Genomic DNA, 19,373 nt, shown 5'->3' on the forward strand with positions numbered 1-19,373 from the left:
ATCTGTCTACACTACAGAGTTTGCATTTTTCTTGCCATCGTTCACTTATTGAAATGTTAAATATGCTGTTATTTCTTTATTTCAACCTTAATATAAAAAGGAGTTTCTGTTTGTTTTACTTGAGCAGCCTACTGCCCATTATTAAGCACATAGTAGAAACTAATTAAATGCTTGTTGAAATTAATTCCATTGTAATGGTGCCTTTGTGGTTTTTCTTGAGTTCAATATTTAGTGGACTTCTATCACTCTTACCATTCTTTTTAAAGACGATCTATGCTGTGGGTGTGAGATCTAGGAGCTATTCTAATCAGTCCCAATTGAGCCTGGAAGTGGAAAGTAAAACACTTAATGCAGGTCATATGGTTTAAAGGACAGGCACTTTATTTACTTGAAAAAGTAAGTCATAGCTTTTTAAATTTGTAAGTGGCTTTTAACCAAATTCCTCTGTTTCCAAGGAATATGAACCAGAGAAGATAGGTTTATTCCAAAGCCTGGATTTTGATTGGACATAGGAAAGTGCTATTTCTGTACCAAAAGACATTCAACTGAATAGATTTGAAAAATGGAGGGTTTGGGGAGAATTTTAGAATCAATTGCCATCTGCTAGAGATGGCCTGCCTTTCAGAGCTGTTCTGGAATTACTGACCTCTCCAGGTACTTCCAATTTGAGACTTGATCTCAAGACTCCTCTATTAAACTCGAGTTTCTTGCTAGGCTTTGCTGTAATTAATCATAATTAAACCCTGGAAGATTATTGTCACAGCTGAGTTCAAATAAATGTTGGCAGAACTGACTCGAAATTAAGTTGGTTAAAGGAATAAGCAGCTGACTTCCTTAATCTGTTCACCACCCAAAATGTCTTATAAAAATATCTTTTCTGATGGAAGTTTAGAATTTCCTGTTCTGTTCCTGAGAAGTTTTTACTGCTTACACCTTTTGGGAATGTTGTAAAGAAAACATAAGCAATGCTATTAAACACTAGGACATTTCAAAGTGCTCTATAAATATTAAGTAATGACCAGCTTAATTGTAGGAATTCCAAGTAAGAGAATTGGCTAACCAGGTTAGTACCTAAAGGAAAGTTTGACTAAAATCAGTTTTGGTATTAAAAAAAAAAATCCCTTGAGTTTTCTTAATACCTCCTTTTATCCATCCTTTAAGTGTATAGCACATTTTGTGTTTCCAATCAGCATTAGGTAATTGAATAATTTCTTGAAAAATCTCCGGGCAGAGGAAACATGTATTTTGCCTTAAGGTTATTGTTCATTATATATAAAAAATATTTATGGCTAATAAACAACAGTATTTGTCCAAAGATAAGAAGTCATGTGTGAGAATAAAAAATCTTATCTAACAAAAAAGTTAATACCATAGCAAATACATCCAATGGCCTTAGTTAACATTATTATATTATTCTCCCTGTTAATATACTTTGTACTTTGTCCTAAATAAGCAGAGCTGTTGCATGATATGTGTGATTTCATGGTCTCCCGTATCACACCACCTGTGAGTCCTCTTCTACCTATCACTCGTGATTCTCTCAGCAATTCCTGGCCCTCTGGCATAGGAGAGACAACAGACCTCTGGAGCTTTTGGAATAACCTGACACCTTGATTCCTTTGGCAGTCCTCACACATACTCAGCAAGACCTCATTTCCTCCAGGAATCTTTGCTGAGTGTACCCAGGCGTTTGACTTCAACCGCTCCAAGGCTTGCATCAATAAGAACTTATTTCTTTCCCAGGGGAGCTCTTTTCCTGATGTGTTTGTTCAGCTTGCTCTTTGTTAGCTCCTAATTGGGGCATTTGGGCCAGGAGTGGGGAAAGTGCCACAGCACCTGATTAGAGAACCCTGGCCAGAGCTTCACAGGCAGCTTCTAGCTCATGATCCTGTCACACCTGCCCCTTTAGCCCTGCTGTATGGAAAACTGCCTGGAGAGCTCCTAAAGCTGAACCAGTGAAGTCTTATTATTGCCCCCTGGCAACCCGAGTGACTGGTTTGTTTTATGGTTGAATTCCCTTGAGTGTTCTCAGAAGTTAATGCAGGAGGTTCAAACGCCAGCAGCTTGCGGGAGGAACCCAGAACCCTCTGTTTCCCTGGGTCTCCTCCTTAGTTATGGTTAGACTTGGAGTAGACAGCATAGGTTTTGCTACACAGAGCTGCAGGGCATAGTGGAGTCCTTGGACAGAAACATAGCCAGTTAGGCCATTTATAGTTTTAACCACATTTAGGGAACAGGGCTCAGTTGCAACCCAGAGCAGAAACTAGATGGACCCTCAGAATGCTATGTTACTGTCCGGACTGTTGTCCTTTTACAGGTGGGGGCTTTAAATTCTTCATACATGCTCTCCCTCTTGTCAAAATCTTATCCCGAGACAAGGAAACTCTTAGTACCTCCATCTTTAATGATTTAAAGAAATTTACATTTAACCAGGAAAAGAAATTACCAGAAATTTAGTCAGTCAGAGGAGCTTAGGTAGCAGGGGTTGCCAGGAGAATTTATGTCCCTCGCTACATTGAGAAGAATGTGCCATTCTGCATGTTAGTTGGTTAAGTGAATTTTATTTTCTTTTTTAAGTTTTAAAAAGACTATAGAACCTGGATTGTTTTTCCTAGGTGGCACTAGACCTCCAGCTCCAGTGTACACGTTCTGATCATGTCTTCAGCCAGTAGTATGTGGATCACTCAGAAAACTAAAAGTGGCTAATTTCATCTTTCTCTACAACTAGAACTTATTTAAAATATTGCATATTAAATATAAGTAAAGAATATATTTTACTTAATGAATATAATACATCCCTAAGGATATGATGTTGCATTGTGCAAGATCTCAATACCTATGGGGCAGGCAGTGGAAATATATGGAAAAAGTCACTCATATGGGACATGTTGAAAAGAAATGGTGCTACTTAATTAAAAGCCAACTGTGGCACTCAGATCTAGCTGATTTGGCCCTAGGATTGCTATTCTTTTTGTCAAAGAAAAGAAAAATTCAAATTTCTCTCTCAATTTTTAAATATTAACAAAAATTTATTTTTAAAAAAAGTTGGCAGTTGGGGGCACCGGGATGGCTCAGCCAGCTAAGTGGCTGACTCTTGGCTTTGGCTCAGGTCATGGTCTCGGGGCCCGCATTGGGATCCTCATGTAATGGCGAGTCTGCTTCAGGATTCTCTCTCTCCCTCTGCCCTATCCACTCTCTCCTTCTTTCTCTCTAAAATAAATAAATCTTTTTAAAAATGTGGGGTTTTTTGTTGGCATATCTTGATGGATCTGACTTATTCATGAATTGGCGGCTTATGGCCTTTATCTTAAAGCCAGATGGGGAACAGTGAAATTAGATTGTAAAATTATTATTTATGGCTTAACTTTCAAGTAAGAAATACATAGCAAGTTACTTCAAGCAGGACTTTTACTATTCCCTCATTTGTTTTTATGATATTAAAAAATATAAAGTGGTATCAGAAACCCTTTTAGGGGAGCTTAACTCTGGACCACATTTCCTTTTTACCCTTATTAGAGAAATTATATGTCTACTAAACCTTCTCAAATTGCAATCCAAAAAAGTATTTCTTACTCAGCTCTCTTTGCAGCATTCTCTTGGATGCCAGCAGCAAGCCTGCCTTGGGTGGAGATAAATCTTCCCTTACCCTAGACATCTTGAAGACGAGAAGAGAAAAGGGTTTGGTGCTATGTACCATGAGTTTTCATAGGATACAGCTCTCTTCTTGAACTAGAAAAGGCTTTCCAGTCAACTGGACTGATGTCACTTTTTCTCTTCTTCTTTAAGATTCATTTTTCTTATTTCCTCTCTTGAGTTCATCATTAATAGACTTTTCCCTGGACTAAATCCTGGTCCTCTAAGTAGGTGTGATTTTTTTGCATCTTAAGCAATTTCAAATACTTAAATGTCGATATCTTTGAATTTAGGAATACATTGGATTTCGTATCATATGCAGAGAAGATAGGAGCTGTCAGTTCCAACTTTTGCTCTTTGAGACACATGTCCCATTAGGATTGATACATATCTGGATGAAGTCTACAAACCATCTTGGGGATAAGTTTTCTTTCCTACCTTGGTCTTCAAATGCACATGCTGTTTGCTTCCTTAGAACATTCATGGTCACCACATTAGAAGGACATTGTGACTGCCTCTACTGTCTATAGCTAGTCTACATATTCCCTCTCTTCCTAGACATTTTTATTAAATGAGGTGTGAAATATCACTCATCTGAAGACTTTATAGACTAAGGAGAGAGAATATGTGCAAGGAAAAAATCAACCAAATAGTGATTTTGTGTCTCTATAGTGTAGTCACTTCATTTACCTTGATTCAATCAGTGGTTTGAGTTCATCTAATCTAGATCAAGCTTACAGTTCCAATGAGATGATTTTCAAGCCAATTAGAGTTCTGTCTTCAGTGAGATGCTTTAAGGCAATGTATTATAAACTTTAGCAATCACCAAGTCCATTATATCTATTGCATTTTCTTCATGTAATAGTTGAGACTCTTGACCACAAAATCAACACGGAAGAAATAACTTCACCTCTTTCTACATATCCTGTTTCCTTTTTGCTTGGTCTTTTCCAAGCACTCGCCAATAGATCTCCCTATGTCTTTCTAATAATATACATTTCTATGATTTACATCACAATAATGTTTGTGATTGTATCCCTGAGCCCCAGATGTTTCAGAAAACTCTATTCCCTTAACCTCCCCAGCTCACACTAACCTATGCCCGTTGCCATACGTTGGGCTACAAATTCATACATTTCTTTTTGCTTGAGATCGAAAACTCACACCGGAAACAATTTTGGTTATCAGAACTTGTGCTTACATTCTTCCACGCTCATAAATAATAGCATATAGCATAGAAATCTGTGTGGATATACTCTAATGCAGAACAAAATAGAACATATGTGACAGATGAATTTAAATTACAAACTTTCCCCCAAATGTCTCAGTAGAATAAATCACTGTAAGAGCTGCCTATTTCCCCTTGGACATTTAGATGTCTCATTTCAAAAAAAAAAATAATAAAACAAACTCTAAGAGTCAGCTAGTGACTGCTCTGTTTCTTTGGAGTCCATGTCACCAGCATACAGAGGCTGCGTCCCCTTTGTTCAACATGGTTTACAATTTAACAGACCTCCTACCATTGCTAATCTCCACAAAGCTGAAAATTATAGAACTGAGGTGACATCTTTAGAGCCACAGATTTTCCATCCGTTGCCTTCCCATCTTCCTTATATTTCTTGTCCCTTGTTACCATATTTTAGCACTAAGTTTAGTGCTAAAATCCTCCCCCCTCCCTTTTTTTGTCTCACATTTTTATTCTTCGCTTGAAGCAAGAGAATATGAACTTCACTGCTGGGATGCCTAATTTGAAGTGACTTAAAAGTGGTAGATGTGAATGATGTGTAGAAAGCCAAAAACCAGAATGGTATTAAACCTCTTTTAATTCTACAACTTGAGTTTCATTTTTACCTCAAAGCATTCTTTATAGTTTCCTAGACTCTTTTCCCTCCACATTTTTATATCTCTTCTTGATCAATATGTATTCCTTCGAAATGTCATCTTCTTGAGTATTAATGCAAAATAACGCATGTATGTGGTTTTTAAAAAAGATTTATTTATTTTTTTAGAGAGAGAGTGTGTGCACATACAAGTGGGGGGAGGGGCAGAGAGTAAGGAGAGAGAAAAATCTCAAGCAGACTTCTTGCTGCGCAGGGACCCTAAGTGGGGGCTGGATCTCACAATGACCCTGAGATCATGACCTGAGCCAAAATCAAGAGTCTGGTACTTAAGTGGCTGAGCCACCTAGGTGCTGTGTGTGTGTGTGTGTGTGTGTGTGCGCGTGTGTGTGTTTTTCTGTGCATGAGCATGCATGCAGGGTGTCCATTCAGCTCTAGTTTCATAGACAATTTTTATAAGGGTAACTTAAATATCTTTAAAGTGTGGTACTGCTGATTGGGCAAAAAGAGAAGATGGAATTTATTTTCAGTACTCATTTATACTTCGATCATTTCTGTACTACCAGTCTTAGTTTCTAAAAAGGCAGCCCCTTCCTATGACAGTGCTTTTGAAGAAGCAGAAAGTTCTGTGCCTGACAACTTGCAGTTGGCCTCCTTCCACACACAGCGCCTGTGACTGTCTCTCTTCGTATCCAGTGTGTGCATCTAGCTGCTGCTCGCTGTCTACTATTTTAACTCATTATTAGTTCAGGCAGCTTTCTTGTTGATTGAGACACATTGCTGATTTTTTTCCCCTTAGTGTCTGTGCCTTAACTAAGTGGGAACGCAAGGTCTGATAATTAGGCCAGCACCCAGGTCTGTTAACGACATCTCTATATGGTTGTTGAGGATAATGAAATTATTATGTACTAAGGAATCCAGATTTGTGAAAATTTGAAGTGTTTTTGCTCAACTGTTCATTTTTAACTTAGAAATGTAGCCCATCTGTTTTTTATTCTGTTTACTTGTAATCCTTTACAACAGTCGTTACGGAGTTGTGCGTGTTTGCTTTGGAGATATTTTTAAGCTTCCATTTTGGTAAATGTCTACCATACACAGAAATAGGCACAACAGTCCCATGAGCCCCATGTACCTGTAACCCAGTGCAAGAAACCTGAATCTGCAGCCAATACTGCTTCATTCATACTCCCACCTACTTCCCCCTCCACTCTTCCTCTACAGCAAGTCCCTGACATTAGATTATTTCACCAACAAATATTTCAGTTTGCACTTCCATAACAAAAGTATTCTTTTTTTAAAAAGTAAACAAAATATGGTCTTACCCCCAATATTAATGAATAGTACTAAATAACATCAAATAGCCAGTAAGTGTTCAAAATTATAATGTTCTTATATTAATTTTTAAAATATTGGAATCAAAGAAAACTCCATACATTTTAATTGTTATGTTTCTGAGTTCTTTTAAAAATTGTTTAAATTTTAGAATAGTATTGAGATTTACAGAAAATTGCAAAGATATTGCTGAGAGCTTCTGTGGTGGTAATTTTTTCTTCTTTCTTCTTTCTTCTTTCTTCTTTCTTCTTTCTTTCTTCTTTCTTCTTTCTTGTCCGATGGTTAATTTTATGTGTCAACTTACTGGCTATGAGTTGTCCAGAATAAACATTACTTCTGGGTGTGTGTGAGGGTGTCCAGATGAGATAAGCATTTGAATCAATTGACTCAGTAGATTATCCTGCTCAGTGTGAGTGGAGTCATAAAATCCACTGAGGGTCTTGAAAACAAAAGGCAGAAGGAGGAGGAGTTCACCTCCCCAACCCCCCTTTACTGTTTGAGTTGGGACAGCTCATCTCATCTGCTGCCTTTACACTAGGATTTATACTTTAGGTTTCCCTGGTTCTTGGACCTCTGCACTCAGATTGAAATACACCACCTGCTTTCCTGAGTCTCCAGTTTGTAGAAGGCAGATGGTGGGACTTCTCAGTCTCCATAATCACATGAGCCAATTGCTCATGATCTATATATACATATATACCTAGGTGTATATCTATGTCTTACTGGCTCTGTTTCTCTTAAAACTGTGATCATTGTAACTCCCACAGCTGCTGTATGCTCTGAATCTAAATTTGGGGTGCATGCTATGATTTTCTGATAAATCTCAGTTTTCAAGTGGTTTGTGTCACAGTGCTGTGACTTTTCAAAAGTGGTTTTCTAATGGTATAGCTCTTTATTTGTTCCCTTTCTTTTTCTCACCTTGCTTCCTAACTTCCTGGTTGTAGCATTCTGAATTTATTATTTTTAAATTACAGACCCCTGTTGACTGTGTGTGTGTGTGTGTGTGTGTGTGTGTGTTCTTCTCCCCTCTTCTTTCTTACAGCATGAAAGAGGCCAGAGAAGTATCAGTGTCACAGAAATTCTGTTCCTTCAGGTGGGAATAGGCTATGGCAAAGTCCTTTCTCCTGGAGAATGGAACTTTATTTTAATCTCCCCCAAATATATTTGAAGTAATATTCTTTTACTTTAAGCTAATACTTATAGGGTAGTTGGTAAACTTCCTGTTCTATTGTTAATTATTTTTTTTTCCCATTCTCTCCTGTTTTGGATAGATTGCTATGTGTCTGTTGTTAGGACATATAGCTGTTATATGTTACAAGCCACCTCTTACAACTCTATTTTTTCACAGTCCTATGTAGGTAAATATACATTAAATGCTCACCATCAGGCCTCTTATTGTAGTTCCTCCATTCATTCTGCTATCTAAAGTTCATGGTCTAGTAAATTCTTTACAGAGTGCTAATGGGAACAGAATGTCTGAAACATTAGGTTGTCATAACGATTTATCTCAAGACTTTATAATTAAAAATCAGTGTGACTGGATCAAATCCTAGGCTCACACATTTCATAGGTATTAAGTATATTATTGATAAAAAGTATGTGAAAAGTCTGATGATCTAATTTTTTTGTAAAGATTTTATTTATTTATTAATGAGAGACACACAGAGAGAGGCAGAGACACAGGCAGCAGAGAGAGAAGCAGGCTCCATCCAGGGAGCTCCATGTGGGGGCTTGATCCCTGTACTCCAGGATCAGGCCCTGGGCTGAAGGCAGGTGCTCAACCTGCTGAGCTACCCAGGTGTCCCGATGATTCAATTTCTTTTTCTAGAGTTGTCATGTTTTGAGTGCTCAGAGAACCATTTTTTTTTTTTTTAATTCTAGTAGTTTGACTACAGTGTGTTCCACTATTGGCCCGTTTTTCTGTATTTGTGTTGTATTCCTTTACTTTCTAGTTGCAAGTTTTTGTTTTGTTTTGTTTTGTTTTTTAAGTCTCAGGGATGTTTTCTTGTGTTATAACTTTTAGTATTTTTTGTTCTCTGATTTAGACTTCTTTTTTAGGGAATGCCTACTCTACATGTCTTGGGTCTTTTTTGTCTTTTTCCTGCATCTGCTGCCTCTTCTCATATTTTTTATATATCCCTTTTCATTTCTCTTTGATTTCTGACAGTTACTTTCTGTTTACCTTCTGTTCTTTTAAGTCATCATCTGTTATGCTTAGATGCTCTGTGTTTTTTTCTAGCTGAGTCTTTAATTCTAAAACAGTTCTTCTAATTCTTTCTTGAATTTTATTACATCACGTTTGAAATTCCTTTTTACATTTCTGATTTGGCTGTATCTTCCAAATCAATTATCATTTAAAATAATTTTTAGCTCTTGGTGAAACACTCGATTACAGCATTCCTGTGAAATAGACATGTGTCTAACTCAGTGTATTCTAGATCAATATTAATGTCCTAAAAGGGATCATTTCTACTAAGAGCCTGAGACAGTATAGTTATTCAGCATATGCCATTGAATATGGAATGAAACACTCCAGTCTGCTTCCGCCCACCCACTACCTTTCTTCTGGTAATTATTTCATGGGTCTCACAGATGATTTCTTTATTGATTTGATAAGGCTCTGTCCCTGCATATCTAATCTGTTCTGGTCTTGGTTTTGCTACTTTTAACAGACAATTTAAAACAAATTACTTAGCTTCTCTGAGTCTTAGTTTCTTCCTCACTAAAATGGAAATTATAACTGCTACAGAGAATTATTGTGAAAATTAAATGAATATAAATGCCTAACACAGTGCCTCACTATATATGAGTAGTTCTATTAATAAAATCTAATAGAACACTTGGTATAAGTAATCTTGGTATAACTTACTATCTCTCTCTCTTTTTAAAATATATTTTTTTATTTATTTGAGAGAGAGTGTGTGAGAGAGGGAGAGACAATGTGCGCACAGGCATGTGCTCAGTAATGAGGGAAGGGCAGAAGGAGAGAGATAAGCAGACTCTTCACTGAGCCTGGAGCCTGATGCTGGGTTGGATTCCAGGACTGTGGAACTCCACCCCAGGACCCTGAGATCATGACCTGAGCTGAAGGCAAATGCTTAACCAACTGAGCCACCCAGGTTTCCCAAAGTTACTAGATCTCTTGAGTAAAAGTGCTTAACCATCTCTTTTTAGTAATGAGGAAATTACATTTTCTTCTAGCTCTGTAATTCTATATCTTCACTGATAATTTAATTGAATTCTCCTTCATTATGTACTTACATGTGTTGCTGCTTCTCTAACCCAAATTTATTTTCTCTCTTTGACTATTTGCTACAATTTTATTTCTGTCCCTTTTCTGATTTTTTCCAATAAGGCAAAACTCCTCACATACTGAACAGTTGCTCAATTTCAGTAACTGCCAAAAATAGAAGATATGTTTAGAAATGCTTTAAGGAAGCACCTATGCCATGAAAATAAAAAGGAGGGCAGTGGGGTCAATGTTGAAAGTTATGCATTTAATTTCCTTGTAAAATAACTCTGCATTTCATGTGGTCTTATCTGTACTCTTACAACATGTATTTCTCCCTTGAATTTATTTTTTCCATTGTAACACCTTATGGTTTCAAATGGATATTCTTTGCGGCTCTTGTATTGCTTTACTGGCTCTGAGTTGAGACAGAGGCAATTAAATGAATAGATTGCAAGAGAGAAATCCAGATACCTCCAAAAGGAGAAGGGCCACTATATAAGTGATCCCTAGAGTCCTGTCTAAGTCAGACTGAGCCTGACTAGGCACAGTGTACACAAGCCAACTGAATTACATAACCAGTTTCACTCACAGTGTTTATAGAAAGGTTGATTGGAATTCAGGGCCCAACTGATAAAGAAAATTTTTGTTTCATTTCACTTTTGTCTTTTAGACGTATTCATTTTGGTGATGATTCCAATCTCTGGGTTATTGCATTTATATTTGTGTACACTGTAGGTATAAGGTAGTGATAACTTATCCTGGTTGTGCATCAAAATAACTTTAAAGTTATGGCCTCTACCTCTCCACAGTCTGATTCAGGAAACTGCAAAACATAGTCATAGTTACTATTTTCTAGATTTATTCCTGGCTGTGAAACTTGATAGTTGGGTGGACTTAAGCAAGTTACTCACTTGGTTGATTTTCTCTTTTAATGAAATGATGGCAATGAAATATATGGAATAGTTTTGTAGATCTCCTTAACACAGTGCTTAACTTAGAATATGTCTCAAAGGCAAATATGAATATTCCTTGAAAAATGTTTACATTGTGGAAATTGACTAAACCATGGTGGTGATTCATGAGTTAAAACTCAAAGACCATTTAAGAGCATGTATCCTTTGTGTTCCCATTTTTTGGTCTCATTTCCAGAATTTTAGCTGAGATACAAGAGTAGTTTTGACTGTCTCCGCTGGAAGGTGATTTTACCTTTCCACCTTGCCATAAATCTTCAATAATAGTAGATTTAAAATAGAAAAAAAATCATAGGTCTGAAATTAAACTGTAGCATATGCTCCAGAAGATCATTGCTACCAGTGAGTACTGGGACAGTCTTTCCCACCTCAACCCCTTTGTTCTCTCAGCAACCACTGAGCCTCCCCTCAAGAGTGACCTCTTGTGGGGCTGCCTGGGTGGCTCAGTTGGTTAAGCATCTGCCTTCAGCTCAGGTCATGATCCCAGGGTCCTGGGGCCAGCTTAGGACTCTCTGCTTAGTGAGGAGGGAGCCTACTTCTTCCTCTCTCTCTGCTCCTCCCACCTACTTGTGCTCTCTCTCCCTCTCTCTCAAATAAATAAAAAAATCTAAGAAAATAATCTTAAGAAAAAAAAGTGACCTCTATGCATTCTTCCATCAGAGTAGAAATTCTTACAGTTTATCTACATGGTTTCTGGAGTGCACAAACCTGATGCATTTATCATCTGCCTGTCTTTGTAAACTCTTCCTGCTGTGATAATAAATAATTTGTTTTTAAGCCATTTTTTGTATTTCAAATGCCTAATCACTTAGGTCAGTGAGACAAGAAAAAACAATTGTGTATGATAAAAAGGCATATAAAACAGATCAATGTAAAGATTCATATTGTTTTTATGATACTATATATAATAATATGCATAGAAAGTGAATATGGAAAACTCATAATGGGCCAATTTTAGAAAAGCATTCAGTAGTAATCAGTTGTTGAATTGTGTTAGCAATTCAGTATTGTCAGGATGTAATCCTTTCAGCAGATATTTTGCTCATCAAAAGTATACTGGCCCCACCCCAGTATGTAATTAGCAACCCTGTTATTATACTTCTTACCTTCATTAGGTCTACTTATAATATTTAACTTATTAAAAAATTCCATGTGTATGTCCAATCATTATAGACATTTTAAAAATTACATCTAAGGTAATACCAGGTATACTCACCACATTTCATTTTATATTGATTCCGAATCCCTTTCATATCTACTTACAAATTCTTTCTTTACTGCTTTTTTCTCCTCATTCTTTGTCCTCCTCCCTTTTCATTTTTTATAGAGGTATTTTTTTTTTAAGATTTATTTATTTAAAAAAATAAAGAGAGAGTGTGTGCATGGGGAATGGGCAGAAGGAGAGAGACCATCCCCAGCAGACCCCCTGCTGAGTGTGGAGCCCAGTGATTCGAAGCTCCATCTTCAGGACCCTGAGACCAGGACTTGAGCTGAAATCGAGTTGATTGCTTACCTGACTGAGCCATTGAGGCACTCCAATCCCTTTTTGTTTTTAATTTTACATATATCTCTTAGCATATAACATCTTTTAGCTTGCTGTTTGGTTTTCCCCATCTTTCCTTTGCCTTCTCATATCAGTAAACCTGAGCTTTTATTTTGCTTCCTTTGCTTTCAAGAGACACATAGTTAAGAGTTGATTAACTTTTGTACTTCATTATCCTTTCTGTCCCCCTTTCTACTGAATCTCATAATGCTTCTCCACTCACATTTATTTATATATATATATAATACTAATATTATATATGTTTATATATTATAAATATATTTGTAATATATGTACTATATATATATATATATATATATATATATTTCCCTCCCCCGCCCCCCTCCAGGGGCTTTACTATCTGCTTTCTGAACATTTTTTTTTCTTTTGGCATGTGACTTCCTAATTTGAATCAATTTTTTTTTTTTTTTTTACTGTTTATAAACATTTGGAGTTTTATTTAAAAAAAAAAATCACAACCATGAACATTGTTACAGTTAGAGGCCCTCTTGGTTCTCCACAATGATACTGAGCATGCTCACAAGGGGTTCCCATTGTTTAGTCTTTGTTAAACAACCATCTTTAAAAGAAGGAAAAAAAAAAAAAACAACTCAGCACACTACTATTTAACTTGTTTTAATGTTTCTTCACAAATGGTGAAAAATACTAAAGTACAGACAAGGAATAATCATAATGTTGTGGCCAACATTATAAATATGGAATTATAAATTTAAAACATTTTCTGGTTTAAAAAATAAATCTGGTAGTCGGTGCAGCTCTGCGGGGCCTCGCCTTTATCATTTTTTCCAGGTCCTCCACCTCCCATCTGTTCCATCAAAGGTCGGGGGGGCCCACCAGGACCGCCTCGTCTTCCCCCGCCAAGGCCGCCTGGGTCGGTGCCCCGGGCACCCCGGAAGCCCCCTCTGTCTCCACGCGGCCCCCGCGGTCCCCGAGGCCACCTCGTCCTCCCCGCAGGCCACCAGGGCCGCCTCCGCCACGGTCACCGCCCGGGGCGGGAAGGGAGGTGGAAGGAGGCCCTCAGGCTTGGGGGGGGGGGGGGGGGCTTACACCGGTTGCGCTCTCTGTTCTGTTCTCCAGGCGAAGTTCTGGTTTCCACACCCCAGCACAGGTGTTGGTTTTAGGCCTGGATCTAGACCGGAACAGCGCACTCACTACATGTCAGACCCAGACAGCATGCTCTGGGGGAGCGTATGACGGTAGCCAAGTCCTATATGTTGACTGGCACACAGTAGGTGCCCAATAAATTCTGACCATTAGGACTTTTTGATGATTTTTCACCATTGTACTTTACAAATCCAGCATTGAGATATTAATAAGAAGAGTTCATTGTTAGGTTTAGGTGTCAGATTCCCTTTCTATTCTTAAGGAGTGTGTGAACTTTTTTGAGAAACCACTAAACTGTCTTCCTAAGTGTCTCTACCATTTTGCATTCCCACCACGAAGTTCTTCTTGCTCCACATTCCCCTCACATTTGGTGTGCTGTCATTGTTCAGATGGTGGCCATTCTGATAGGTGTCAAGGGGTATCTCATCGTTGTATTTCACATTCCTCCGATAACATATGATGTGGATTATCTTTTCCTATGGATATTTGCCATCTTTATATCTTTTTTGGTGAAATGTCTGTTAAGGTATTTGGCCCATTTTTAATCAAGTTGTTTACTTTCTTATTGTTGAGTTTTAAGAGGTTCTGTTTTTTTTGGGGGGGGGGTTGTTTTGTTTTGTTTTGTATTCCTAAGATAAGAATTTTTTATCAGATGTGACTTTTGCAAGTATTTGTTCTCAGGCCGTGGCTTGTCTTCGCATTCTGTTGGCATTGTCTTTTGCTGAGCAGAAGTTTTTAGTTTTAATGAAATTCAACTTTCCAATTTATTGCATGGATCGTGTCTTTGGTGCTCTGTTTAAAAGCTATCACTATACTTAATGGGCATTTAGGTTTTCTCCTGTGTCATCTTGTAGGAGGCTTATGGTTTTGTCTCTGACATTTATGTCTGTGATCCATGATCAGTTAATTTATCTGAAGGGGGCAAGGTCTGTTTGTAGATTCTTTCTTTTTTTTTTTTTTCTTTTTGCAACTAGACATCCATTTGTTACGATACCATTTGTCGAAGGGACTATCTTTGCTCTATTGTATTATCTTTGTTCCTCTGTCAAAGATTAGTCGTCTCTATTTGTGCATATCTATTTCTGGGCTATTTTGTGAACTTATCTATTTATCTATCTTTTGTGAATTCCACACTCTTTTGATTATTGTAACTTTATAGTAAGTCTTGAAGTTGGGTTGTATAAGTCCTTCAGCATTGTTCTTTTCCTTCAATATCATGTTGGCTATTTAGGAAGCTTTTGTCTTCCTCTATAAACCTGTAGAATAATTTCATCAATATCCAGAAAGTAACCTCATGGGATTTTGATTACTATGGTCTTGAGTCTTTATAGATCTCTTTAAGTTGTTGGCAAGAACTGCCAAGAGTTTTCCTATATACGAACATGGAGTATCTCTCCATGTATTTAATTCTGTTTTTGTTCATCAGATTTTTTTAGTTTTTTTCATACAGATTATACTTTCCTCTTACAGATCATATTTTGTTAGACAAACCATAAGAGACTCTTAATCATAGGAAACAAAGTGAGGGTTGCTGGAGGGGAGTTTGGTTGTGGTGATGGACATTAAGAAGGGCACATGATGGAGTAAACACTGGGTGTTACATAAGACTGATGGAACACTGACCTCTGTCTTTGAAACCAATAATACATTATATGTTAATTAATTGAATTTAAACAAAATTAAACAGAAAAAAATAAAAATAAACAGTTAAAAAAGGATTTATCTACAACTTTTCCTACAATCACTTACTAATCCCTGGAATTTTATTTATTTATTTATTTAGTTAGTTAGTTTCTGCATAATTGATGGTGCCATTTGTGAGCAAACACGGTTTTATTTTATTTTTTCTCCCAAATCTTGTATTTTCTTTTCTTTCTTACTGCATTTGCTGGCACACCCAGTACAGTGTTGGAGAGGAATTGTGAGATAGCATATCTTTGCCTTATACCTGATCTTACAAAGCTCTGAGTTTTGCAATGTTAAGTACTCTCATTGTTGTACTCTCATAAGTTTTTTGTAGGTGCTTATATCAAGTTGAGGCATTTCTCCTCTCTTTTTAGTTGGCCGAGAGTTTTTATCATGAATGGACACTGGGTTTTGGCTTAGGCTTTTCTGCATCTCCTTGTATGATCATTTGATATTTTTTCTGCCTGTAGATGTGATGGATTCTATTAATCAATTTTCTCATGTTGAACCAGTCTTGCATACTTGGGATAAATCTCACTTTGTTAGAGTGTATAATTCATTTCATGATCCCTAACTTTTATTACCTTCTTAATGTCCACTTGTTCTGATGATTCATGGATCTTAGGTTTTGTCTTTGTGTTGTTTACTTATGTATTTTATTTTGATACAAAAAAGAGTAGTTTGGATTGTATTATTCTCAAGATTCCTTTTTACTGCAAAACTCAATTATATAACCATTTTAATTCATTTTGACCTGTCTTTACTGTTGTCTTATTTCAGTTTAATATACAACATTTAAAAATCTTCAAATTATGTAAAAAAAAAAAGCTTTCTTTATTTGCTATCATGGTAAATTTTGAATGATAATATTGTATATGAGTTACTAAGAGTAACCCAATAGCTCATAGCATTTCCCAAGCACTGTGTAAACATAACTCAATAAATTTTAACAAACTCAGAGACCAGCTGAATGTTTTCAGCAGCAAGATTTTCTTGCTTCACACCAGGGATTCCATGAAACTGTCTTAATTCTGCAATGGTTACTCAATCTTTTTCATAATCCATATCAAATATTTGACAAGTTATGCATTACTTATCCACTTGTGTTTCATATGCTCCACCTTCCCCTCTATCCAAGAATGTGAGCTTCATGAAAGAAGGAATTGTTTTCCTGTTTTTCTTACTTTTTTATCCTCAGCATTTAGACTTACTGGCATATAATAGATAATAATATTTATTGAATAAAAAATTGTATTCAAATGTATAGCTAATTAGAGAATTATAATTTAAGATTATATATAGGTAATGATGTATCAGTTGAAAAATTTCACTGAAAATAGCTATACTAAAACCTTCCCCTTCTTTCCTGTCCACTTTAATAACATATAAAAACCAGAATTTATAATTTAGTTTTAAAAATAATTTATTGAAATTTAATTTGACTACCTAGAAAAAGAGTAGGAAATAGTAATCTACAAAGAGGAACTTTGTGAAACTTTCTTCACAGACAAAATAATGTAGCTTTAAAGTTTGAGAATTGTGGCTTCTGGAAAAAAAATCTGAATTTCCTCAGATGACTTTGGTCCAAATATCTTTCCATTCATAGAAAAGATACTCCATATGAGAGGGAGAATTTTTTCAAAAAGTTTCTCTTTAACTATTTACTCTTTGAACTCCTAAATTATTTCTGCACTGTTACTTGCCATCAGAAAGGGTGGAGTTGGGGATACATGAGAGAATGAACCTCAAATCCATGGTATTCACTTGCCTGCAGTCCACTTTGTTGTACTAAGCCTTTGGTTATGACTCTGTTGCATTCTAAACCCCAAACCTGTCTTTGCTCAAAATGTTCCATGGTTCTGAGTGACTTCCTCCATCTTTAGACATCTCAGCTCTTTGCTGAAATCCCTGGACACATCTTGAAGACAAAAATCTGTCTTTTTTTCTCTGTATACAAGCTGTACCTTGTACAGAGCCTGTTACAGTAAGTGCAGGACAGGAAACAGGTAAATGAATACATGAATAGGTGAAGTGAATAAATGAAAGAATTTGCTCATGTTCCTGATTTGGGGCACAATTATTTTTAGTGACCTCAAAGAGTGGGGTGGATAGTCTCCATAAAAATCTTTAGTTCTCTTCTTTCTTTTTTTGGCAGCAGGCACCAAGCATCAGTGCTTACGGGAAGGGTGATGTCCCTCATGCCTAACACTTTAGGTTTATTTCCTTGTTTTGGCTTATGTTCCACAGACAAATTACAGTGTTCAGACAATTATTGAGATAACTCAGGTAATAAAACTCCCTTTGCTAAAAGATCTGTTGCAGTGCAAATGGTAAGCAGTTGTTCACTATTAGATAACGTTTTTGTTGGCATGATTGAAATCACCATTTAACCATATGGGGCAAAATGTAAGCCCCAAATAATATTTCTTGGCTGATAGGTAGATGTCTCTTTTCAATCTCTTATCATTTTAGTCTCTAGTTTCCTCTGCAGTATCCATAAATGGAGTCCCACATTAGAATCAGTGTTTTGGGTTCTACCATCTGTATCATTGTTAATAAATGATAGAGTTAGAGTGACATTTGGAGAAAACTTTAACAATAACATTTTAAGAAATACCCCAAATGTAGAGAAACAAGTAATGAACTCCCTCAATAATACAATACTCTTTGATGATTTAATGACCTTTCAAAGCGACATCCAGATCCACAATTTGAATTTGTAAGTATCTTTCAATTGTATAGCTGATAATATTTTCATAAGAAAAAATAATATGTTTCTATATAACACAGCACCTGTGAAGCTCATTCAATAGCTGTCTGTGGTGTCGGCAGCTGTGAGAGCTCTCAGAATTTGGGAATGTGGATAGAATGGGCTCCATAGCCGAGTTTCTCATGGACACCTCCTGAGCACTATTTGTAAGGCAGAGTAGGTTTACACAGTGCTGACAGAGGCCCAGAAAGGATGAGTTTCAACTTGAGATTGTCAATCTTTAAGAAATCAGAAACCAGGATAGTGCACTAAACCATTGCAAATGCAAACAGAAATAGTGGGTCTGAGGAGAATTTTGCCTAAAGGCACAAATCACTGTGCCTTTATCTCTGATTAGACAGATAATAAGAGTGAATTATAATAAGATTGCTCCAGAATCTGAGTCAGTAATCAGAGTTTTCACAGAGTTGTAATACTTCATAAACACAACTAGAAACATGGGATTTCAAATATATGATTTTCCCCACTTTGCTTTTTGCTGTTTTATGGGAATGAGAAGTGAAGTCTTTCATATTAGAATCATCTTGATGACCTACAAAAACAAAATAATGATTATATCTTTCTATGAAAGACCAATGGCAAATAATTAATTTATCAGCAATTAGTAGCACACAACAGAGAAGCCTTTCTTGACTTTTTTCTCTGCTATTTTAGAGCCAAATCCCTTTGACAACTTTCAAGATGTTTTTTTTAAACCCATGAAAACAGGAAGAGAGTAAGACCCAAACATTATATATGAAGCCCATGTACACCAGTTAGTGATTAATCATTGGTAATGGACTGCATACTTACAGCTCAGCTGTTAATTCATTGCTTCTGGCTACCGTTTTATTTCACCCAAATAATGTATTTTGGAATATTCCCTGAAGAAAATCTTACATTTTCTGTCAGGGTTCTCAGTCAAACTCAGTAGCTATGTGTATACATACACGTCTCGAGGATATACAACTCAGAAAGAAATACATCCAGCTCCATTTTATAAAAGCTTCTGATCACTGCAGTAATACTTAACAGGCTTTGGAAAGTGGGCACGTGTTTTTTGTAAAGTCAAATATGATGATATTTTCACAAAGTTGCATAACTGTGATTTTACACATTTAATTATAATTATTCTCTTCCATCAAAAAGAATTCTATGTGTGGGGGACTTTTACAGATTGATATGAGGGACTCAGGACAGTTTCTTAAGAGTCTTGCAACCCAGACATACTATAATGGGATGTCATCTACACTTGCCAAGTTGC

The 19,373-nt window shown here is 36.6% G+C and overlaps 1 long non-coding RNA gene across 2 annotated transcripts in view; it reads left to right on the forward strand.

Moving 5' to 3' along the window:
- LOC112659718 (uncharacterized) overlaps window positions 1-19,373 on the forward strand; it is a 247,427-nt gene that overhangs the window by 206,748 nt on the left and 21,306 nt on the right. The gene's annotated exons all lie outside the window — the stretch shown is intronic.

Source organism: Canis lupus, chromosome 11 (assembly GCF_003254725.2).
Source record: "Canis lupus dingo isolate Sandy chromosome 11, ASM325472v2, whole genome shotgun sequence".
Lineage (NCBI taxonomy): Eukaryota > Metazoa > Chordata > Mammalia > Carnivora > Canidae > Canis > Canis lupus.